The sequence below is a fragment of the Cydia pomonella genome, chromosome 2, assembly GCF_033807575.1.
Source record: "Cydia pomonella isolate Wapato2018A chromosome 2, ilCydPomo1, whole genome shotgun sequence".
Taxonomy (NCBI): Eukaryota; Metazoa; Arthropoda; class Insecta; order Lepidoptera; family Tortricidae; genus Cydia; species Cydia pomonella.
Window position 1 is genome coordinate 34522695 of NC_084704.1, and position 26063 is coordinate 34548757.

The 26063-nt window shown below is 38.2% G+C and overlaps 1 protein-coding gene across 4 annotated transcripts in view; it reads left to right on the plus strand.

Moving 5' to 3' along the window:
- The first annotated feature begins 719 nt into the window (after positions 1-719).
- LOC133515449 (protein turtle-like) overlaps positions 720-26063 on the plus strand; it is a 171128-nt gene continuing 145784 nt past the window's right edge. Inside the window, exon 1 of one of the 4 annotated variants that reach the window (XM_061847993.1) lies at positions 720-1167. The gene's annotated coding sequence lies outside the window, so the exon portion shown is untranslated. The remainder of the gene's footprint in view (positions 1168-26063) is intronic. The other 3 variants (XM_061847996.1, XR_009799022.1, XR_009799023.1) reach the window with 3 other exon arrangements.

Genomic DNA, 26063 nt, shown 5'->3' on the forward strand with positions numbered 1-26063 from the left:
GGTACAGCATTTATTCAGAACGCTTTTGCGACTCACGAGAACCAGTATTAATTGAACTATCACTGACACTTTCATAGTTTAAATCTGGAAATAAACAACAAGCTTCTTGGTAGACGTACGAATCTATAGGACCGTGATCTGCTCTATCCTGATGTATTGGTGTGAGGCTTGGAAACTAACACTCAAGGAGGAGAACAGCCACGGAACTAGTCCTCAACGGAACGTAACGTGTTAAGGAAGATTCTGGGATCCATCAAAAGAGACGATGGCAGTTAGAGGATCCGAAAGAATATCGAAATAGAACATTTAATGGCCGAACCGAATGTAATAGGTCAAAGCGCATCCTCTCCGCTGGCTTGGCCATCTCGAAAGGATGGGTGAAGATCGGGCAGCCAAAGAACCTTTCTTGGGTCGACCAATTAGACGCCGTCCTGTTGGTCATCTTAGACATCGTTGGGCGGATAGAGTGGAGGCTGATCTCCGTGAGATCGGCGTCGGTGAAAGCTGGCGTGATACCGCTCTGGACCAAAGTGGCGTGCTCTTGTGTTGCAGGCCAAGACTTATTTTGAGTCATCGTGCCAGCCATGTAAGTAAGTATTATGCCATTTTTTCATAGACGGATTCAGTGGAGATCATGGGGGTTGTCTTGAACTCATAACGTCCCCTGAGGCCTGGGTTGGGCTTAGAATTTGACCATGTGACCCCCCATGCGACAAAAAAATTACTAGATTTTGAACATGTGACTATAAAGCTGGATCCTTATCCGCCCTTGCATTTGTTGCAAGGTCTGTAGCCTACGAAGTAATATATGAGTCAATGCTCTATAGCTTTTATAGCGGTAGCTTTTGGAATAGTTACCCAGCGCTAAAAGACATGCGCATTGATGGCGCTAGCGTCGCTCGTACGCGGCGCAGCGCCGGGCCGCAGTCCCGCGCGCGCCGCCGCCCCCTATATACCTGTCTACGCGTCCACCTGTCTCAGTGCCCGTATAACACCAAAACAACCATGCCTTCACCTTCTTAACTTAAAACAGTGCTAACACCCGTTCAAGTGACCATATTGGATATAACCACATACTGAACTGCAAAGTGAACCGGTTGAAATTGTGGAATGCGGCAATATTAACTACACTGCAGACTCCTGAATCTGGACCTCTCACCCCTTAAGGTATGTGGGTCACATAGCTTATCATTTAGTAAATAAACAGTAGGTTTAGATGGGAAGGCAAGCCTTTGTAAGTCCAATTAAGTAGGACTGTAATTTAAATTAAACGAGATTAAGCTAAACATGTCCCAAAGTTCATCTCGTAGCGTCGTCGACTGGACAACCAAACCAATCTAGGGTTTTTACTTATTTCAATATGAAATTCAATACACTTCAAACGTTTCAATTCATCTTAGTTCTTGTTCCGTTTGGGTCGAATAGGGCCCAATCGACACATTGCCGAAATTGCTTACTTACGAAACTGGTTCACAATTTAATGTCTGGATCCCAATACTGATCCTTGAGGAAGGGAAAGGGAAAATGTACCTATACTTTTGTATATGTGCAAAATCATGCATAGTTTAATACAAAGGGTTTAGCTGAAAATCGAAATGTATGCATTTCAAAATATTGAGCTTCATGGAGAATCGTGCACTGTGCACGTTACATAAAAACAGCGGAACGTTTGAAGCAAATCAAAAAAGCACGTAGGTAAGACGGATTAAGTGAGACAAATCACTTTCTTTTCGGCCAACACAGTCTTAGCAGTAATTCTGTTTCCTAACTCATGTTTTACTCTCTACCTGTCCCCGTCGCTCACACTTAGTGTGTACAAGACGTGGTTGTCGAGTTATTGAACCGAACGCGTGCTGTCGGATTATTCCGAGGCTTTGGACGGTTCTGCTCTCATTTTTTCATGCTCGGATGTCTGCAAACAAAAATAACATATTTATTACATCGCCGTTTGTTTTGGTGTTTATGTAGGGTTAACCCAATACATTGGGTTTATATACATGTAGAGCGGAATATATTATATTTTAATCCGCTACTAGGTATTCCGTTTATAAAAAAGTCATGGATGAGATATTAGACGGATGGAATTACTTGGAAATTCGGGGACTTACAGTTTAAGCAAAAATTTTGTTTTTACACTTTCGGGTACCTACATTTCTTACAACACGTCGGTGGCAAGCATACGGCCCGCCTGTTAGTAAGCAGCCACCGTAGCCTAGGGACGCCTGTAACTCCTTTTTGCCGACTCTTTAGAGTCCTGTACACTCCTTTTTTGATCCCCATGCTGTAGCTCCTCGGGAAAACCGAGATATTTTCCCGTTCTTGCTTTACATTCTTCATTTTGTCTGCAGATATCAACATTTTTGGGATTTTTTCAAGAAGCTCGCTTTTCAATCGCTATGCACACGGAAAGACTCCATTGACTACAATACTGGGACTTAAAAATCCATTCATACATTTCGATCTAATGGGAGAATAAACACGCCACCGTGAGAAACTAAATAAATAGCTCACTCACTGTTTGTCCTGATCATTTACGGGGATTCTGGTCTGTTAGTTTAGTTATCGGTTGCTTTTTTCTTTTTCGGATTGCTGAGACAATCATTGGAAGTGGAATATCCTTCGTGGAAAGGAAATAGTTCTAATCGTACTTGTGCTGGCTACGGTCCGGTTTTCTTTCAAAACATGAATGGTCTTTCAAGATAACTAAATAGGTTATTTAAACAGCATTTTTCTTTACAATATGTGGATTGGGAAATTCGGCAGATCGGACAAGAATTAGATTTATTCATCTTACTTATTTCTCTTGCGCATATTGCATTATTAGATGCAATTTCATGTGATGTGTATCCATAGATCGTGTCATTCACGAAGTCGCATGCCTTAACCTGTATTGTCACGTTATTAAAGGTTAGATTTGATAAATCCGCGCGTCATCGTGGATGACACGAACTATGGCTCCCTACAGTTCGCGTTCATAAATTTCTACCACACTAATGGGGTTGGTCGGTTCGTATTTTACATGATGGCGTAGGTTATACCTGTCAGTTCTATGAAGTGTCAAATTCTTGTTTGTTTTTGATGCCAAACGCCTGGATGCCAAATCGCATGGAATAAAACTAGAAACAGGTACCGAAAAATGTATGTTGGCCCTATCTATAAAAAACTGAAAATTGCCAAACCAACATAGACATCAACTATCGATCGTAAAGCTTTTAATGATTTCTCTAAAGGTCTGAGTTTTCAAACATCAGATAAAAATATCTGTCAGATAAAGATAACAGGCTCCCTTTATTTCACAAGCAAGAAGAAAAAGAGAGTGTTATCTGTAGTATACTAACTACTACAAACACCGCTGTGGCTGCAGCTGCTGTGCGGAAGTCTAAACCATCGCCGCCGGTCCTCCCGAAGACCTGATCACCCTGAGCGACGAAGCCATGAAGTGGCTGACTGGTCTATGTGTAGACAATTCATTAATTAAATTGTTTATTTCACAAGCTTTTATTTAACTTACCCTGTTAGTATGTATGGGACAAATCTTGCAAGTTAAATTTGACCCAGTTCCCGGTTTTCGATGAAGCTGAAAATTTGTATATATATGTAAGTCGGGTGACAATGCAATATTATGGTACCATCAAGCTGATCTGATGAGGGAGACAGGAGGTAGCCTAATTGTGTTTGGGGTTTTTAGAATTGTCTATATGAGTATTACCTAGTTGCCTGTGGAAAAAAGTACAGTTAGCGATAAAAGCTTGTACCAAAAATGAAATTTTTGCCGAAAACTTATTTTACAATGTTTGCCATACGATAAAATTTCCATTGCTATCGATGTATCGTAGCGTTGCGTATACATATATCCAAGCCAAACTTTCGTGGCATCGCGTGTTCACTCAGCAGGGCGAATAAGCGAAGCGTGGCCGTGGGAACGGGCCCTATAAATAAATACTCCCGCCGCGGGGGAGCCTCTTTATAAACAATTATTCCCGTAAGATAAATCTTTCTAATGTTTTCTTTAAACGTTGAGAAAACGCAAAAAATTGTGGAGGAAGAGTCGATAATCGATATAGGTTTTTAAAGTGACCACAAAACAGAGAACTTACTTTTGTAATTCCTTTATAAGGGACTGCCCTAACTGTCGGATGGGAGCGCAGAGGACATTAAATTTATCAATATATATTTTTTGCTATTACGAGTACCTTAGAAAAATCCACAGCCAAATAACACTAGACCCTACTCATGGTGTTGTGTTTCTGCCGGTGAGGGTTGCCAGAGCTCAACGAGGGTGCGGAGTGTTAGGGTCTCGAAATCATGAGTCCAAATTTAATGAACGCCTCTTTGCTACTACGCTTATAAGCTACCGAGTCTTAAGTCTTGAGTCGTATCGTTCGTTTAGTCTTTTTTAAGCGCAACTCAAAAGGACTCGAACCTAATAAGAATTAAAGACTTAGATAACAATTATGTATCTGAATGAACAGTAAAGAAATTATACGGTGTTGTTCTAGTGTATGTATGTACTTATGAATTTTAAGTATAGACAATACAATACAAATCCTCTTTATTGCACAATCTCAGAAATTTACATGGAAACACATATAATAACAACAGGCGGCCTTATCGCTCCAGAGCGATCTCTTCCAGACAACCTTTAGGTAGTGGAGAAATGAAACTTAAACGTATACGATATTTTTTATATTGAAAGTTCCCTGAAAAGGACTCGAGTCTACAAAAGACTGGGGTCTTTTAACAAGTTGAAAATAACTCGAGTTTCGACTAAATTATAAGAGTCTGAAAAACTAGCCCCCGGGCTGTAGCCCCGGTTGCCCTCCCCTAAATCCGGCCCTAACTTCTTGACGTAGTACTTGGCATGCACGCATAGCACATATATATATATATATGTGGTAGACTCAGACTATGAATCTAGTATTTAGTATGGATTGGCCATAAGTGGTGGGGGGAACTGACAGAACTGGATAGTCTTATGTATCTTTCAGTAGGAGTAGCAGAGAAAGCGTTATTATTGTTTGTCCTTGTCACAGTTTTTTTTTTATTCCCCACCATAAATTTTAGTATCGTTTATGGTAACAGATAACCCGACCAAATTACGTAGGTTGGTTTTGTTATGTAGTCAGGAATGTGAAAACGTGTTTTTAATTTTGTCGCATTGCGTATGTTCCGTACGTCCCTCACGGAGCCAGTGGAAAATGGTTCGAGCCCTACACCCAGCAGGAGGTAACAGGATGAAAAGAAGGGTAAGAATATTTTACTAATAAAAATACTGAAAAACACTTTTTTTTTTAATACTACGTCGGTGGCAAACAAGCATACAGCCCGCCTGATGGTAAGCAGTCTCCGTAGCCTATGTACGCCTGCAACTCCAGAGGAGTTACATGCGCGTTGCCGACCCTAGCCCCCCTCCCCCTCGTTGAGCTCTGGCAACCTTACTCACTGGCAGGAACACAATACTATGAGTAGAGTCTAGTGTTATTTGGCTGCGGTTTTCCGTAAGGTGGAGGTACTTCCCCAGTTGGGCTCTGCTCTAGATCTGGAATGACATCCACTGGCTGTGCCCTACCACACAAAGCGAGATGACATTCACAAGGCCCATACCTCTCTTTTGGACGTAGTTTAAGGACGTACCCGGGTCCACTTTTTTTAAATTGTTTTTTAATTAATCCCTATCAAAAGAGATTTGTAAGAATTGTCATAGAGATAATCATTCGACGCATGACATAAATACAATCTACACATTAACCCATCTCAACACTACCTACTCCTAAATTATTAAGCTGGCATAATACTAATTAATTACATCTGAGCACGTTTTAAAACAGGGACAATGTTGATACAGGCATAATAAATAAAACAAGTATTAAAACGTCTACCAAATTGGGTCGGACATGTCTGCACATACGAGAGGAGCGTCGGCTAGTTAAAATTCGTGCCGCGTAAGTAGTATGTGTGACCAGCCTTATAATCAACAATCTGTTTCTTCTCGTTAACGTAAATTCACTCGGGTCTAGATAAAGTAGGTAATCTACTAAAAGGCTAGTATTGTGGATTTTGTGCTGGGGGCCTAGCCAAGATGATCGCACTCGCACAATAATTACAAACGCCAAACGTATCTAGGCGTTATAAAAGGAGAGCATAACCACGTTTGTAAGGGGAACCCAGTTTGCTGCGGACTCTTAATAATTAGTAATTACGGTGAGACACCTCATTCGGTTCTCGTATATTTCTTTTATCCTAATGAATGTTTTAATTATACGGAATTTTGACCCTTAGAGACTCTATACATCTCTAAGGATAATTTGATAAAAATCATTTAGTTCTGACATTTGGAGATATTTACACCTCTAAATTTTAGATTTTTTTTGTATCTGTTTGTGTTTATTATTATTATTTTAGTTTTCTAAATCTGGCGGAAGATTCTGGGACCTATCAGAGATGAAGATGGAACTTGGAGGCGTAGAAAGAATAGGGAGCTAGAGGAGCTGGTTGCGATGCCCAATATAATTGGCGAGATCAAAGCCACACGACTCGGCTGGCTCGGTCACCTAGAGAGGATGGGAGAGGATCGTGCCGTGAGAAGAGCGTATGTGGGGCACCCGGGTGGAAAACGTCCGTCTGGGCGTCCCAGATACCGCTGGAGTGACGAAGTCCTAAAAGACCTGTTCGCCCTCGGAATACCCAACTGGCGTGAAGTGGCGCAGGATAGGGCAGAGTGCCGCTCTCTTGTGTCAGAGGCCAAGATCCTGTTTGGGTCACTGAGCCAGTGAAGAAGATTTTAGTTTTATTTTGTAATTCGATATTTAGAGACTTTATACATCTCTAAGTAATAATAATATCTTGCTTGCTTTTTCTTTAAACAATAATACTTTAGTTTTCATTAATATTTTCAATGAATTGTATTTTATAATTGTTGATATGCTTGTTTTTGCTTGAATGTAAATTCCATGTTGACGTGTAAACGTGCCCTTGCGGCCTGTTTGCTGAATAAATGTTGAAGTTGCAGTCTTCCAAGGTCAAGTTTCGTAAACTGATTAGAGTTTTCTTTTTTATTCCCTTCTTAACATTAGTTATACCCATAACTAATAAAATAATGTTTTACATATATCCATATGTAAAACATTATTCAAACAATATTTTGCACGCTATTCAAGCAAATAAATAGTTACACATAAATAAAATAAATATTAGGGACAATCTTGCACAAATCGATCTACCCCCAATTAAGCAAAGATTGTACTATGGGTACTAGGCGATGATAAACGTACGTATATAGATAAGTACATACTTATGTACATAGAAAACACTCAAGACTCATGAACAAATCTATGTTCATTACACAAAAAATAAATGATATAACATTTTTTTTTGAGTTCATCACAAATAAATGCCCTTACCGGGATTCAACCTCGGGATCATCGGCTACATAGGCAGGGTCTCTAACCACTATGCCAGACCGTTCGTCAATATGTAAATAGATGTCCCCAAACAAGTATTTCACGCGCCAACACGTAGAGTCGTTCCAAACATTTTATGGCTTTTTTGTCTGTATTTTTAAATTGGTCTGACTAGATCAGAATTTAAATCGGCGTGGCCTAAAAAAAAGATCGTTTAAAATTCTTTAGAAGCTTAGGTGAGAACCAGATACCACGTCTATGCCTATAAAATTCCTCATAGAGTTAAGTTGGCAGCGTTTTTGATAGCCAAGACTGTGCAAGTGTTATTTAAAAGTCATAATTTCATAGCAGTTTGACTTTTAAAATAACACTTTCAAAGTCTGAGTCAGCAAAAAAAAAAGACAAAAAAGAAGTTGTATAGGTACACTACTTTTTCTACGAGTCATCTAAAATAATACTTTTTTTTTACTACAAACCTAAATAAGTAATGAAAATTCGTAAGTATCTTAGTAGAAAAAAATGTAGTACAAAAGACATAAACGCGCGAAGTCCGCCGCCCGCTCGTCCTCCGTTTAGCCTCTTTTATGGGAGCTAAGCGGCACGTGATCGGCCATTTTTTTTTCAGTTTACTACAGCGTATCGAAATGAATTTTATAGTTGAGTGGGAGATACATGAAAAGTACGCAATTATAGTTTGGTATACGAAATCTTAATTCAACAATTACAATTACAGCAGACGTGTAGAAAAAATATATCACGCTCGTGGGCATAATATAGCTCATTCCATCTCAGTATGCTGGCAGACAATAACATCGTTTACGTGCAAGTGTGATGATAAAATACTTTACAGACAATCAGGCAGCAATGAAGGTTTGCTTAGATGTAAATTCTTAGTGTAAGGCCTGAGTGGACGCTCGAAGCGGAGCGTTTAGCGGGGCGTGCAGCGTGGCGTCGGGCTCACAAGTGCTATGAGCAGCGTGCACCAAGGCCGCTCCTATACGTTTGCATTTGTTTAATATGCACGCCGCACGCTCCGCCCCCTGCACGCTCAGCTGGAGCGTCCACTCAGGCCTTACACTTAGACGTCTCAATTTAATAAATATCATGCGCCGCGTGCGGGGGAGTAACAACAGCATTCTGGACGTGATCGCTAGCAGTTTAGACTTTCCCATAGCTAGACACTGGAATAATCTGCATGTAATTAATTAATAGGCAGAATTTTAACCATTATTAATATTTATTTTGTGATTATATGTAAAGCTAAAATGTACCTTTTTAGTTGTATAGGATTTAAATTGAATTTTAATATTTTAATCATTTTATTGTAATATGGATCATTTGTTATCTGCAATAAAGAATTGAATTGAATATTAATAATTAAAATGTATAAATATTTCATATAAGACTCCTTAACTCAAAAAATCTTTTGAATTTAAGATTAAGTAGTAGTTAAGTTTAATATATGTAATGTATTTTTTATTGAAATAAACAGCTTTTTTTTTTAAATACTTTGCGACAAAATAGACATCAAAACGCCCACATTAAGGAGTTCTGTAACGTCCCAAGCCTGATCGTAACGAATCCATTCTCACGATCATTTTAATTGAGGGCATTAAGCATTCCCTTTGGATAATTACTAGTAGGTATAAAACAGCTCCCCCTCTGTAATGTGGTAATCACGACACGATTAGTCTTTGATTTTCAGGTGCAGCCTGGCGTATCCTTTTTAACGTGGCTTTAATCTTATACCTTTAAACGAGAAATTCTTGTATATATATATATATTTCCGTGATCTCGGAAACGGCTCTAACGATTTCGCTGAAATTGGGTATATGGGGGTTTGTGGGGGTATACAATCGATCTAGATTAAACTTATGTTTGGGAAAACGCGTGTTTTCGAGTTTTCATGCGTTTTTCTTTCGACGCAGAATATGGTCGCTAATTTCGTGTTGCCGGGCACTGTCCGTCTGGCCCAGCGGGTTAAGACGCGGACTGCTAAACGAGTGTTACGGGTTCGAATCTCGCCCGGTGACTAACTTTTTTTTTTTTTTATATGTTCAAGTTTATATATATTTTTTTAATTTTTATTGTTTTAGACAAGTTTAATTTAGTGAAAAAATGTAGTTAAGATTATCACCTATACACCACCATATTCCAATAAATAGTTATAACCGAGCAAAGCTCGTTCGCCCAGGTACTGGTTATTAAGAGGCAAGTATACCACTTCATCGTCCGTAAAAAAAGAGAAAATGATTTTCCACTTCTAACTTCCATTCTCCATGATTTTTATTGTATGTTATTGTAACAATTTTTCAAATATTGTAATCTTGAAAATAAATAAAGCGAACTTATAAACCTAGATGATATTATGATGAAGCGATCAACATCAAAATCAAAGTGATTTGTTAAGATTTAGCTAGTGGAAAACGTTTTCTCCCGAAATGGAATTTTATAGAAAAGTACCGTTATTTCGCCAGAATCGCAAAGCTATTCTTCCCTCTTAAGAAGTGAACGAACTGTACTAACATATCGGCAGCTGAGAATAATTTTGGGCCATATCCAATTTTGAGCAAAATCGTATTTTAATGATTCATAAAGTAACAAAAAAAACTATAATTGACACTATTCTAATAAATACTATTATTATTACTGACACATTTTACTAGGTTTTTTTTTTATTGTGCCATAAAATAACAAAAAAAAAACTATACTTGACACTAATCGGTTTAAAAAAATAATCATTTTCAAAACATTTGTGCCATATCCTCATTTTACTAGGATAATTTACACTCTGTGAACAGAAAATTATAACAGAAGTTGTGAAATATATAAAACTTTGTAATGTACGTTTAACAATTACTCATCGAAAACGGATATCGCAATAATAAAAATGCTTTTATTTTATGATTACCACTATATTAAAAATATTTGTATAGTACTATAAATAGTAATCATATGTGCCTAAATAATAAATAAATAAAATAAACATTATAGGACATTATTACACAAATTGGCTATGTCCCACAGTAAGCTCAATAAGGCTTGTGTTGAGGGTACTTAGACAACGATATATATAATGTATAAATATTTATAAATACTTAAATACATAGAAAACATCCATGACTCAGGAACAAATATCCATGCTCATCACACGAATAAATGCCCTTACCAGGATTTGAACCCGGGACCATCAGCTTCGTAGGCAGGGTCACTACCCACTAGGCCAAACTGGTCGTCAAAATAAGTTCAATATTTCCTGAATATAAAACTTTTCGAAATATTGACATTATCGAAAATATTTTGACACAATTTGTTTCCGCATTTGAATGTAATTGCTCTGGCAGGTCGTGCAATGCTTTTGAAAAGCATTCAAAAGAACTCGGAATACACAGCAAATTGGTTGGCGACTTATCGTCAAAATTAATTATGTAACGCACTTGCCCGCGGTCCAGATTTTATCAACCTCCCCTTCGATTACTGTATAAAATTCACATTAGGGCGCCATTGTTGGGAATGGTCATTATGTAAGGCTTTGTGAGGTGGTCGTTAAAGCAGCAGGAATACAGTGCATGTTTTAACAATGAAACTGGCGATATTTGGGCAAGATACGTCTTGATTTACTTTTTTTTATTTTATATTATAGGACATTATTACACAAATTTCACCTTGCCAACATTTTACATGAATATGGTTTTGGTGGGATAATTTTGAATGCTTAAATTTTACATTATAAATTAAAAATAACAGGTGTCTGCACGAATCCAAATTTTAGTTATACAACATTATTACACAAATTGACTAAGTCCCACAGTAAGCTCAATAAGGCTTGTGTTGAGGGTACTTAGACAACGATATATATAATATATAAATATTTATAAATACTTAAATACATAAAAAACACCCATGACTCAGGAACAAATATAGATACATGGTTTTAATTTTAACTCGATACCTCCACGTGTTCCCGAGATAAAGGGTTTTGACAGACAGGCGGACGGACGAACAACATGTCCCTATAAGGGTTCCGTTTTTCACCACGGAACCCTAAAACATAACGCAGTAAAGTTAACTAAATAAAAATCGTATGTAGGTAAAAAAATGCGCCTCACATTTTATGAATTCCACAGTCTGTAATTAAAAATGAATGACCCTCAAGATACACAAATAGAAATGATATACCTATTGCCACAGTCTCCTGGCCGTCGTGGCAGGGAGATGGGACAGTGCATTAATTAGGCACTGGACCTCCCAACATCTTAGTTTAGGTACTAACATAGTAATTTAAGTATAATTGTAACTAACAAAATATGGATTGTGTCGTCCGAAATAAATGATTTTTATTTTTAGTTTTATTTTTTTATTAAAATTTTAATTTATTTAGTTTGCTTACGATTGTTGAGAATAAATCGCTGTTTTGCATTTTTGCAATATGATAGGATAAGTATCCTTGATAAGTATCGTTTTATTACAGCGTTATTGTAGCTTTGTATTCTTACTAAGGATCATCAAGCTAAGCGGACGGACTGACAGACAGGGAAAAACGAAAAGGTCTTAGGGCATTTGTATTTCAAATAGGGTTGTTTCCATCTACAAATCTTAGGGCAGAATTCTATCCCAATAAATTCTTTTGGATTATAAGAACATGTTAAACTACTTTTAGGGGATCTGTAATGACCATATTTTTGTAAATATTGAATTTAAAATATCTTTTGGCACACGTCACGTGACTAAACTCGAAACGTCTTTGAAGATTCTGATGACGTCACAACTCTCGGATTGACACTGTTGACAGTTAGGTGATAAACAACAAATGACAAATGTCCGTTGACAGCTCGTATCTACTACGTGTGTATGTAGTTATGTGTCAAACCGTAAACTGTGACGTCACACAATTTTCAAAGAGCGTTTTGGGCGCGAAAGCATCCGTCAAAATATATTTTGTTAATTTAACATGTTTAAAGCCGTTTTTAGTATAAAAGTTGAATTTTAGGGCAACCTTTAGTTAATATAGAACGTAATACAAGCGTTTCAAAAAATTGGAAACAACCCTATTCTGCCATTTTTTTTTGTGTTAGAAATTGGGAATTTTCACAAGTGTCCCCAAAATTTCATACATTTTTTTTGTCCGTTTTGTTATCGTCATAGAAGGTGGTATTGTAAACTGTAGGTATATAACCAAACGGACCAACAATTTTGGGGGCACTTTTTTTTCGTATCAGGATCGAAGGAGCTCATGATATTTCTAATAATATTCTAATTAGGGGTAAAAGTTTAAATAGAAATGCCCCTTAAATAAACAGCTCTAAAAAAAGGAGCAACGTCTATTCTACTGTTCTATATTTATTAAAACAAGCCAACATTGAATTTATTTTCATTACAACCCTGAGTAGGGCAAGTGGGGTGACTCCGGGACAAGTGCACACTCCGTCTGCTGCGGTCTCTGCGGTCCGACACAACTGGCACTTTCACCTCACCCGGGACGGTTGGTGAAGCTTGCAGATTTGTGTTCCAGTCTATTGTGACCTGTTATTTATTGAAATAGATGGCAAATACGACACAAAGTGACCAAGGCCTCCAATACCCGGAGCAGGAATCCAATCGGCGTCACCTGCTTTTACGGCTAACGCTATATAAATCACAGCGGCAGTCGTCGAAATTCACACCTCTTGTTCTAAAACGAACTTTGGTAGTTCAACCTTGAGTGGGACTAGTTGGGTAACTCCGGGGCAAGTGCACACTTCGCTCTGTGCGGTCTGCTGGCACAGTGGCACTTTCACATCATCTGGGAGGGTTTGTGAAGCTTGCAGATTTGTGACCAGTCTAATGTGGCCTTTTATCAACGCTCCATCTATTTTACTGTTCTATATTTTTTTAAACAAGCCAACATTGAATTTATTTTCATCACAACCCTGAGTAGGGCAAGTGGGGTGACTCCGGGACAAGTGCACACTCCGTCTGGCGCGGTCTCTGCGATCCGACACAACTGACACTTTCACCTCACCCGGGACGGTTGGTGAAGCAGATTTGGGGCGAACTAGTCTATTTTAGCCTCTTATTTATTGAAATAGATGCTATATGAGAAAATACCAATGCCTCCAGTACCCAAGGATGGAATGGCTGGGGCTGGAAGACCAGAGTCTTCAGCTTTCGCGGCTGATGTCATAATCTCTAGTCTACATATTAGCAATGTAACCCGTTTCTCACAAAAAATAAAGATTAAATGATCATGTCACAGCCACAGTCGTCGAGATTTAGACATCTCATTGGTCCTTGTTATCAGGGGCATTCCATCACAATGTCGCTTACGTATCGCTCTTACCTATGGCAGCTACCTCAATAATCCGTAAAGCTCGAGAATTCACTGCCAGTTTGAACCAGACCCAATATCGCATTCTCAAAAATATTAGAAGTATGGCATTACGTCAGCGACATTCTCATGGAATGAAAATTTATGTAAAGGGAGATTCTCTAGCTCCGAGGCAAATGCTCTGAATGTAGCGACAACAGCATACCTCATTAGCAGTGCCACTCCGACACTCTTCTGTCAACACTCGACGTCTACAAATGTCCCCTGTGCAAGTGACCTCGCTGTTATTAGCTGTGCCCGGTATATTTGGTTAACATTTTAGAAACAGTTGCATATTGTTAAGACTACTTACAGTACACTAGTACAGTGAGCTGCGAAATTGCATTGAGAAATTATGAATGAATTCATTGATAAAGTCGCCATGCGCTTTTACGGCTGATGTACCGTCGCTATCAAGCAAGCAAGTCGCTATCTGATGGCAACTGTACAAGGTGTAAATTGGATTGAGGTGTAATCTGTCAATAGCTAATTTAAATGACAAATTTCGATTTTTACCAAAAGGAGACCTTAAAAATAATCCCGTTTATAGTATGTAAGATATCCGCAGCATCGTCAGGTGGATACAAATGCAAATCAATGACAAGCTTCGCCATTTTTAAAATAACCGTCTCGAATCGTACCCTGTTCAAATGTCCCCATCACACTGGCAGCGTTACCGCGCTGAATGGCAAAGTTTTTGACTAAATACTTTTCTTCTTACGTCCGAATTGTGGTTCAAGGGGCCAATTTGACTTGTTCTACGAACAGTGAACGCCTGACAACTTTTATTAAAAGCATCGACCGAAAGTTACCTGAGCGCGTAGCCAACATGCCAATCGTAAAATCCGTAGCAAACGAAATGCAATAACTACCGCACTAATGTGGAAGAGTGATAGAGAGAGATGACTACGCTACAGAGCGTTAACGATTGGCATGTTGGCTACGCGGGCTGACGTAGTGAACAATCATTTACCATCGTATATTCTCGGAAACGTTCGTATTTGTCATGCTACTTCAGTACCCCTAGTGTAAATAAATTCGATTTCGAAACGTGACGTACGCGTTTGCGTTTAGTCTCATTTTGTATGTGATTTAGAAAGAGCGCGCCAAGCGGGACGTTTTGGAAACTCAAAATCCTATACATAATGACACTTAACGCAAACGCGTTCGTCACGTTATGATGTCGATTAAATTTACACTAGGGGTACAGTCAACCTCAGTACTTTTTGTACTGAGATTGAAATAGCATAACACGTCCGTGCATTTCCGATAGCAAAGGATTATTCGACGACACGATAGGACATCTGTAAAGGGGATAAACTACTAATAAAATAATTCAAATCCTCCATTAACCACCTGTTATAAAATTAATACGACATCAGCCAGCGTCGCCGCGGCCGGTCGAACTGGACTCAAACCTGCTTGGTTCGATGCCCGGGCCAGCACTTGTAACGTGCTGCGTAACGTGTTCATCTCATAACCTGACCTTGGTCGCTGACCGACATAGCTGATAGCCTGATTTGCTTTGCACCTTTATCTTTGATTAAGTAATTAATTGAACATCAGAATGATATAAAAGGCGGAAATGAATGAGATATTCATTACCAGTCAAACATAGGGCCAAATAGAAAAATGACAAGGAAATATAGAACTTAAAATGACAAATAGCTAACGGTTGGCGTGGCGATTTAATAGGGTGTTTATTGACTTTTGTATGGAGAAAAAAAGGTGAGATATTTTTTCTGACTTCACTCACACATTAAAAACTATCTATTTCAATTTTCAAAAGGATGGAATAACGTTTAAATTAAAGGTTGCACAAATTGAAAAAGAGGGAGAACTCCATATTACATTTCCTGAAAATTAACTATGTATGTTCTAAAATAACGAAATAAAATAAAATGATACTAAAGTCAAATGAAAAAACTTAATTTTGCGTCTAAAACACGATAAAAGCACTTTTCCTTTGGAAATAGGTGGAAAAACTGAAAAATCTTAATTAACATTAATTGAGTAAAAAAATCCAGGCTTAAGTACTACTACTTTAAAAATTAAATTAAATATTAAATATCATTTATTTTCAGGCAACTGGCTGGCCTATATATACATACCTTCCAGACTAACATACATACAATAATAAAAATCTTAAAATATAAATATCATTTTGACGACGCAGTTTTCGGTTGCGCCGCCTGTTCTGGTGCGGGATTCGGCAGATTCCCACTAAACTAAATACTAAATATTAAACTTTATATGTAGAAGGTTCAGTATCCCATTACTCTCCGCTATGATGGTTTCTACCCTCTGATGTAGAGTCATTGGTTATTCGAAAAAATCTTTGTTCATGTTGTGCAATCTCTAAAACTTGACCAATTTTTTTTGGCATATATTTTTTATCAGTGAGAACAAGAATTCGACCGAAGTCGATGAAAATCGAAAATTCAGAAAAATGAAACATCCTGGCGAAGCATCATTCATGGCAACCCGGAAATAATTGACTTTATTATCGAATCCTGGCAGGTGCCACTACATTGTTTCAAATTAAGGGGCTCCCGCGGTTTTCATCGATTTTGACAAGTTTTGAGTCGTTACTCCTACATTTGCACTATAGATAAAATTATAAGACAAACGGCTATCGGTTCTTCAACTTTTTATTTCCATTCTGTTCTACCGGATTTTGAAAGAAATTAACACTTATTTGTTTATGATTTTTTTTAATTGTCTAAAAACACTTCTTTCGTTACTCGATTGCTGTGAAGGATTTTATATGTTCGAAATCCACACATTTAGGTTCATCTTTGACGTCTTTAAAAACTAGTAAGAGATTTTAATTTTAAACTAATTAACATAAAAGTTATGGCCAGAAAACCAGTTTTTGGCCTAAAATTGTTCAACTTTGATGCCAAATATCACGAAAACAATGAACTTTGAAGTAAATATGGGATAGTATCCCATTATGGGATACTATATTGCTTAAAGCCGTTGCTATTAATATGATAAGCTACAAAAACCATTAGAATACTAAGGTATTCTGATCGAAGGTCATTGACGTTAGGGAGCCCCTTAAGCAAGCCGATAGTGATAGAGTTGAGTTACATAGACGCCCCACTTCGTATGAAATATTTAATTGCACTTATAAATAATAAATATTATAGGACATTATTACACAAATTGACTAAGTCCCACAGTAAGCTCAATAAGGCTTGTGTTGAGGGTACTTAGACAACGATATATATAGTATATAAATATTTATAAATACTTAAATAGGTATAAAACACCCATGACTCAGGAACAAATATTCATGCTCATCACACGAATAAATGCCCTTACCAGGATTTGAACCCGGAACCATCAGCTTCGTAGGCAGGGTCACTACCCACTAGGTCAAACCGGTCGTCAAAATACTTATAGGATCATTAGGATCACATTTCTTCAAAGATTACTAGATACAAAGTGCCCGGTTTTATAAATTTGGTACGAAACTAGGAAGGGTTGTAGGAAAAAGAATTAGACTCATAAAATCCATATCTTGTTAGTCTTACTTAAACTCGGAATCCTATGAACTAAATGTTAGTAAAGTTATAACAAAATTAAAACTATAAATTAAATTATAACACTCATGTATTTGCCACTTGTTTTGCACTGCCCGTTACAATGTTGACCCAATGCCTTAATATAGGGCAGTCGAGGCGTCCGGCTACCATCCTCAGGATGCTGTTATTGCTGCCTCTCACTCGTCTCAGCAACGAGGCTACCCTCTCATTATCATCCCACACAGACAGTCTCGGGCCGAAGATAATATGAAATAAAGTTTGTCCTAGTGGGTAGTGACCCTGCCTACGAAGCTGATGGTCCCGGGTTCAAATCCTGGTAAGGGCATTTATTAGTGTGATGAGCATGGATATTTGTTCCTGAGTCATGGGTGTTTTTTATGTATTTAAGTACCTATTTATAAATATTTATGTATTATATATATCGTTGTCTAAGTACCCTCAACACAAGCCTTATTGAGCTTACTGTGGGACTTAGTCAATTTGTGTAATAATGTCCCATAATATAAAAAGAAAAAAAAAATTAAACCAATAAACAGTCGTACTGTGTAATATGACATATGATTAATTCTAACGATTGCTGTTACATAATACGAGCCGCTTGAAGTTCGTGCGTTAAAATCCGGTTGTAAAGCAAGTTAACGTTTTTTTATGCATGTGGTGCCATTTCGATTTGTAACGATTACCGTTTCGTTTTGTATCGCTATGGTCCAATCGTTTCTGTAAACTAGTCGTAAATACTTGAATTGTTTCGATAAAATCCGCGTGCCCTGTAGCATTACATACGTAAGAGCCAGAGAACTACGAATACGCTTTCATTTTTAAAACAATATTTGGAATAATTTGTATTTATATATCTTTTTTATTTATATTTGTATATGATATATTGTTTAGTTTTGTGTTTATTCTGTGCTAGACTTCTTTTATTGCATCTGGAACACCTACTGACATAACATTTTTTTTTTAATTCCGCTACCTAAAGGTTGTCTGGAAGAGATCGCTTTTTAGCGATAAGACCGCCTGTTGTTTACCTCTTCTTTATGTGTTGTATTATTTGTGCTGTTTCTGTATTGAGGTGTGCAATAAAGTGTATTGTATTGTATTGAAATGAAATTTTACATAACATTCAAGTAACAATGTCTGATACCGTTTACGTTTATTTATTTTATTTTATGAATTCTTAACAATATACATTGTGTCGAATAATAATTCATGCATATAATAATAAAATGATAATAATTAATAGAAGGTAATTGAAATAGAAATAAATTAGAGCGAGTAGATGTTTTACATACAAAACTTAAACAACTACTAGAGGCTCAAATAAACCTACGTTCCAAATTTCATAGAAAATATCTTATAGTTTACAAGTAAAATGGCTATGAGATACGGACAGATCGACGGACACGACGAAACTGTAAGGGTTCCGTTTTTAACAATTTTGGCTACGGAACCCTAAAAAGTTCCCAAAATGGTTCAGTCGTCTTCGTCTTTAAGAAATCGGGGACCCAAAAATACAGATACACTGACGAATTGAATCCTCATTTGAAAATTTGGTCGGTTAAAATCTATCTATTTTCTCTTGATTGTCTCCCAAAACCCCCAAAACAGATTAAAGTACCAAAGTAAATTTAGCCAAAACCAGCACATTAAATTCACACTTAAAGTGGCTCTTAAACTATTCACTTAAGAGCTACTAGTATTATAATATTAGGTAAAGTGGTTCGAAAACCGCTAAGTCTAGGTCGGTTTAAATCTTTAAAGACGTTAAATCGAAGGGGGAGACTGTTTGCGCTCAATAAGCGGCGGCAAACATTCTCCAGGCTCCAATCGACCATTTTGTAATATGTTTCCTAACCGGTATGGCGCTTTGGTGAAAAGACTTCGATTTAAACCCCTTCGCTTGTTGCGTTGCAAGTAGACTAGTATTTCTAGGTATATAGATATGTATAAAATATCAACCGTCATTTTTTTTCCGACCACTATTCAGTAAGGCTAAGATGGTCGGCTCTTTGTCATTTGTCACCATGCCTGTTACGTTCTAACAATATGTAAGCGTGAAAGAGATGGGTATAGTGACAAGTGATAAAAATGGAACCATACTGCCACTGCTGATGTATATAGCCTGACAAGATTCTGTTTGGCCTTTACCATGCTGCGGATTTTCAGTGGCACAAATTAATCACATCAAAAAATTATTTACGTCGAAAATTGGCACTTCAGGAGCCCACACTTTCACGCAGCTTTTGCGAATAACTGACAGGCCGATATCGTCCTACGAACTGGTAATCAGTGGGCCTTTTTAAACATTAACTATTCTTCTTCTTCCTCGCTTTGTCCCGGCATTTTGCCACGGCTCATGGGAGCCTGGGGTCCGCTTGACAACTAATCCCAAGATTTGGCGTAGGCACTAGTTTTTACGAAAGCGACTGCCATCTGACCTTCCAACCTAGAGGGTAAACTAGGCCTTGTTGGGATTAGTCCGGTGTCTCTCTCTCTACTTATTGGTACGAGCCGGGGTTTGAACCCCCGACCTCCGGATTGCAAGTCGCACGCTCTTACCGCTAGGCCACCAGCGCTTCTTAAACATTAACTATTAAGAAAAGAAAAAAAAAACAACCAGTAGAATCTCGGTATTCAAAATAATCAATGGCGGACCTTCCAACTCGAAGGTCCACTCAATATGCTTTGCAAATGAATAAAACCATAGATAATAGAAAAGCGTTACGAAACTTACACAAAGCGTTTCGAAATGAAGAGTTTCTACCTGCATCCGAACAGGCAAATTGGCGAGTAATATTTTAACAATGAACTACGAGTAGGTACGTCACCGCCATTTACTAGTATTTGGTTACATTAATTATGAATATAAACTATCAGGATGAAAAACAAATTAGGTAAACTAAACCAATTTCTCAATAGATAAAGACGCTAAATAATCTTGAGATGTCTATACGAGATCGAACCTTCGCGAACATTTTGATAATTAACCGTTTTATCCTTGTGAAAAATTGGTTCGCCAGACTATCTACGAGTAGGAATTCGGGTTGGTAGTCAAAATAATCAATGACGGACGACCCTTCCCAACGCCGCGTATGTTGTGCCGCGAGGGACTCAACTGGGGGCCTACCTCGATCCACGTTCGACGTGTTATCTCCCTGTCACACTTACTTACGAATTTATAAGTGCGACAAAGAGGCAACACGTCGAACATGGTTCGCGGTAGGCCATCGGTACTGCGCGCAGCTTGACAACTTGCAACGTTAAATAATACCTGGCCTTTCGGCTGAATACGTATTCTTGCAAATAAACGCTTCTATTGTATTCTATTATAAATATTGTAATGCCGCGCAAGGCGTTTGACATATAGAATTTTATTTTAGCCAATGAAAACGTTTAGTGACCAATCACAACATTTATAAATAGCGGGAAATTGGTATATTTATGGGAAGGGATAACTGTCAGTGATGCGTGTCAGACATGTGCCAGTCATGCGGAATGTATTTTAAAGTCAAAAATATATTAAGAGCTTCGTCTACATATGTTTTGTCGCTTCCCCTTCCTAATAAATATGCCTTTGCAAATGTGTATAACCAATACAACTTGACTTGCACACAAAAGTATTACGAAATGAAGAGTTTCTACCTGCAATCTAGCAAATTGCCGAGTAATATTCCAACAATGACCTGCGTCACCGGCATTTACTCGTATTTGATTGTTACACAATGCTGGCTCATCGCGATCCGACTGCTGGTTCAATCTAAGCGTTCGGACCTAGCAATTTATCTAAATCTAATATACTAGGGGTTCCCAATCTATATGTGAGTGTAAAGTGATGTTTGTTCAAACAAAAACGTCACTTTTGACACAATTTTTTTTTATACTACGTCGGTGGCAAACAAGCATACGGCCCGCCTGATGGTAAGCAGTCTCCGTAGCCTATGTACGCCTGCAACTCCAGAGGAGTTACATGCGCGTTGCCGACCCTAAACCCGCCCCCTTCGTTGAGCTCTGGCAACCTTACTCACCGGCAGGAACACAACACTATGAGTAGGGTCTAGTGTTATTTGGCTGTTGTTTTCTGTAAGGTGGAGGTACTTCCCCAGTTGGGGTCTGCTCTAGATCTGGAATGACATTCACTGGTTGTGCCCTACCACACAAAGCGAGATGAAATTCACAATGCCCATACCTCTCTTTTGGACGTAGTTTAAGGACGTACCCGGGTCCACTAACATCCGATTCGTATCGTATCTATACACCTAATGTGTGAATGTCACGCCCTCGCCAGACAAAGAATGAAGGACTTTGGAGCAGGCTATCTGGAACCAAAGGAATTCAAAAGGCTACCCATAAGCTCCATCATCCGACACATGGAAATGGTCAAAAAGGCTCTTGAGTAGCTAATGGGTCTTTCCTTAGGGGGCAACTACACAAAAGATCCCTATGGGTCGAAGTGTATCCGCAAGGGCCCCCGGTAATTAGAAAAAGAAGATAAGATCGTATCTATACCTAATATTTGACCTATCTTACGGGGCCCACTGATTACCAGTACGCCGAACGATATCGGCCTGTCAGGTTCGCAAAAGCTGACAATCGCGAACACCTGGCCGATATCGTCCGGCGTGGTCCGGCGAACTGGTAATCAGAGGGCCTACCGCGAACCACGTTCGACGTGTTGCCTCCCTGTCACACTTAGCTACGAATTTACAAGTGCAATAGAGAGGCAACACGTCGAACGTGGTTCGCGGTAGGCCCTCAGTGGGCCCCTTTAAAGCTCGAAGTGGGCCGTTAATCTCGGCTTACACTTACATGAGAAAATTTACAAGTTGAAACTAAGTTAAGAGGCTGTCAATACCTAAAGCGCGCTCACTGTCTTTTTGTATCGGAGCAAACGAGATAGCACTGTCGCATGTTACTGGGCCTGGCCAAGGGAATAATAAGAAAAATATTTAAATAAAAAAAGTGGATTATTAGTGTAATATTTTACTCAACCACGGTTTAGATATAAATGTTTTGAAATTGTGATTTTAATTGCAGACCCATAAGTCAAAACAATAAAGACATAAAACCGTTTAATTGTGATTTTAAGACCAATCTTTGCAATTATTTTCTATGGAGCCGATTTTGTTCAATCGTGTATCGAGTACAACCACGGTCTTTGAAATATAATTAATATGAACATATATTTTTCTTACTTGACTAAAACAAATAGTCTTTCTTAAAAAACTGTTTAAGTAACATCAATTTCAAAAACATGTTATTAAATTCATAGTAGGAAGAAATGCATTTCCAAATACTAAACGCTTGGAACATATTTTATAATTATTAGAAATAGATAGGTAACATGGTGAGAAGGACTTTTCCTCAGTTCACGCTCACGTTCACTGTTTTGCTTGCATCTCCTTAGTACTGACAGCAACACATTTATCTGACCATTCATAGACCATATGCCTTTACAATAAAGTTTAGAATGGCTAAGTGACGATGGACCGGATTAGAATCAGAGGGCTTACCGCGAATCACGTTCGACGTGTTGCCACCCTGTCACACTTACGTATGAATTTACAAGTGTGACAGAGAGGTAACACGTCGAACGTGGTTCGCGGTAGGCCCTCAGATGCGGCCATGACACGTGCTCTTCCAACGGTTTCTTTAGGCGGTTACCAATATACGGTCACGTACTTTAATTGTTGAGCCGTTTAGGGTTCAAGCTAATCTGGTTGTCAATACTAACGCTATGACATCTCCAATGTAAAGTGAACCCTAAATGGCTCAAGTAAGGTCCGCGACTGTACTTGCAGGTATAGATGAGCATAATTATTGTCTATTCCTCATAAAAGCTCTTGTGCTTTTAATCGCTATAACGTTACTGCGATTAATGGCTACCAACCTAACAAAACCAAAACGAATACAGTTTTAAACTAAGTGCATTGCTGCCAACTTACAAAATATTCATTTGGTTGCATAGTAAAAATAATTACTTCATAAGTCAGAAACACGCATGTGACACCCGTAATATAGCAACACCCATAGACTACGAAGACCGCTTAGCGTTGCTTGTTAGTCTCCGTAGGCTACGGTGGCCAAAATTGAGAAAAAACTGTCCAAAAATTTAATTTAGCAAGTAGCAAGTACCAGGGCCTCATGAGTTACGAGGTGTCGCTGGCCGGCCGGCCGGCTGAAGGTATGCTCGCGCGTCTTGGCTATATACTTTTGCTTTGTTTACCTAAATTAAGATTTATTTTTGTTGACTCGTAGGAAAAATATTGTATGCAACGTTGTATAAGTAGTTCAAAAAATGCTCGTGGCGTATTACTTTACAATGTTCGCCTACGCCTTCGGCTCCGGCTCACATTGTAACTCACGCCACTCGCCTTTTTTGACCCTTCTTACACAACTGTTGCATAAAATACTATAATGTATAGTTGTAGTTAATAATGTAGTGTAAAAAGCTTCGGACTGTTTGAGTGTTGTTGCACACCTGTTATTGGTGCATAGATATTATACGTGGCCACTATACTCGTTACTTTGCTAGCTTTGTTTATGTACTGTTGGTGTGTCTTATAAAAAAAAAAAATGTTACCTTGTGCCGGAACAAACTTGTGTCTGAAATTGAGACTTCCCTAAACGAAGTCTCTGAATGGGGTCGACTTAACTTAGTCCGTTTCAACCCTACCAAGACACAAGTTTGCGCGTTTACCGCAAAAAAGTTAGAGTTTGTCGTATCACCTCGTTTTGAGAGCACTCCCCTGACTGCCACACCCGGTATCGGAATCCTTGGCGTCGACATCTCGAGTGAAGTCCAGTTCCGCGGCCATCTAGAGGGTAAGGCTAAATTAGCCTCAAAAAAGTGTGCTTAACAGATCGAGACAGTATTTCACACCGGCCCAACGCCTACGGCTTTATAAGGCGCAGAAATAATGGAATACTGTTCTCATCTATGGGCAGGGGCACCCCAGTACCAGCTTCTCCCTCTGGACCGCATCCAACGAAGAGCAACTCGAATTGTCGACTGCCAGTGTATTTCGGATCGGCTTGACTCCTTGGCGCTGCGTAGAGATGTGGCCTCGCTCTGCATTTTCTATCGCATGTACAACGGGGAGTACTCCGAGGAATTGTTCGGATTAATCCCTGCCGCTTCTTTTCACCATCGCCCTACGCGACAACATTTCCATCCTCACCACTTAGATGGTTGGCAATCCTCAACTGTGCGTTTTTCCAGGAACTTTCTGCCTCGCACAGCTAAACTGTGGAATGAACTGTCGCCTGCGGTATTTCCGGACCGATACGACCTTCAAACCTTCAAGAAAAGAGCGTACTCCCATCTCAAAGGCCGGCAACGCACTTACAACCCCTCTGGTGTTGCAGGTGTCCATGGGCGGCGGTAATCGCTTACCATCAGGTGATCCGTCTGCTCGTTTGCCTTCTCTACCATAAAAAAAAAAAAAAAACCTTGCAGGCACCATTGTAACATTAGTACTTAGATAAGATAAGATAAGATAAGATAACTAAGTACTTATCTCTAATAAGTAAAGATTTCTTCTTTTTAAAAACCGGGGTCTTTCGATTCTAAATTTGAAGAACTCGACTCGTTTTTGTGAGACTGCGCTATTAAAACTTCCGAGTCTTATAAATTCCAAGTCGACACTGGTATTAAGTATTTTTAAACGCAACTCGATAGGACTCGAAAAACAAAAAAAAGAATAAAGACTCAGCCAACTTTGTAGGTTTTGACAAAATACTAATAGCAGTAAAGAAAATAAGCGTGTATATAAGTAGTGTAGTAGGGAGTAGGTAGGTTTTGAATTTTTTGTAAAAAAATGAGAATTCCCTGAAAAGGATTGTTTCTACAAAATAACTCGTGTTTCGATTCGACTAATTCTATAAATCGGAATAACACAGTCCAGTCTTAAAACAGAGGACTCAAAGGACTTGAGTCTAATCAAACACTAGATTTGTGAAAGATCAGACAGACAAAATACAAGCAAAAAAGCACATCAACCATTTTTTTTTGTTTTATTAATAATGATCATCGTACCATCATCCTAGTTGTACGAATAGCATTAGTTAATGTCATGTACTGGTACTAATTAATTTAACAGTAAGATTACTGCATGTTCACTGGTAGAAGACACTTATATAAGATGTGGTTACCTATAATTAGATAAGCATCAGTCCTGATTGTCATATGACAATAATGTGTAATGTGATGTGTGTTGTGTATTGTGAGATTTAAGAGCATGTAAGATGTATTATCTGTTGGTAATCCTAAATAAATAAAATTAAAATTAAAAATGATCGAAAATGTATTAACTGTTCATCTTATCTTTATAATGTGTTGACGTCTAATGTATCATGAATAGAATAGAATAGAATAGTTTATTCATCATAAAAACACAATATAAATTTGTACTTCAAACTTATACGTATTTTAAATAATTATCGTCAAACATTATAATTACGAGTATGTACATACGAGTATTTACGTTAAATATTACAATAAAATGTACATTTACGAAGCGTGCATTGCGAATGCATTTACGAAGTAAATATGAATAAAAATAGAAATAATTAAAAATATCAATTCAAATTAAAGTATTATTATTACTTGGAGATGTATAAAGTCCTTAATGTCGATTTAAAAAAAAACTATAATAATAATATTAAAAAACAGATATAAAAAATTATAATCTAAAATTATTTAGAGGTGCAAATGTCTCTTAAGTACATGTCAGAACTAAAAGATTATATAGTTTATCAAATTAT